The sequence below is a fragment of the Hylaeus anthracinus genome, unplaced genomic scaffold (assembly GCF_026225885.1).
Source record: "Hylaeus anthracinus isolate JK02 unplaced genomic scaffold, UHH_iyHylAnth1.0_haploid 11978, whole genome shotgun sequence".
Classification (NCBI taxonomy): Eukaryota; Metazoa; Arthropoda; class Insecta; order Hymenoptera; family Colletidae; genus Hylaeus; species Hylaeus anthracinus.
In genome coordinates, this window is record NW_026534326.1 from 815,922 (window position 1) to 816,124 (window position 203).

Below are 203 nucleotides of genomic sequence, written 5' to 3' on the forward strand. Positions count from 1 at the left end.
TAAGGAAAAAGTTGTTTCAAATCACCTCCCGGACCACCTATTTCAAGATGTTACAACATTTTCGGGACACCCTGTATATACATGGTGGAGGTGATTTGGAACAACTTTTTCCTTGGCGAGAATGTTGTCCGAGGCTTCGTTGAGGAGATATTAAAAGAAAACTCCGGACCAATCAGAGCGCGTAGCCTACGCCTACCGCGACC

The 203-nt window shown here is 45.8% G+C and overlaps 1 protein-coding gene across 2 annotated transcripts in view; it reads left to right on the plus strand.

The window, feature by feature from the left end:
- LOC128896856 (beta-1,4-glucuronyltransferase 1-like) overlaps positions 1–203 on the plus strand; it is a 15,529-nt gene that overhangs the window by 10,336 nt on the left and 4,990 nt on the right. The gene's annotated exons all lie outside the window — the stretch shown is intronic.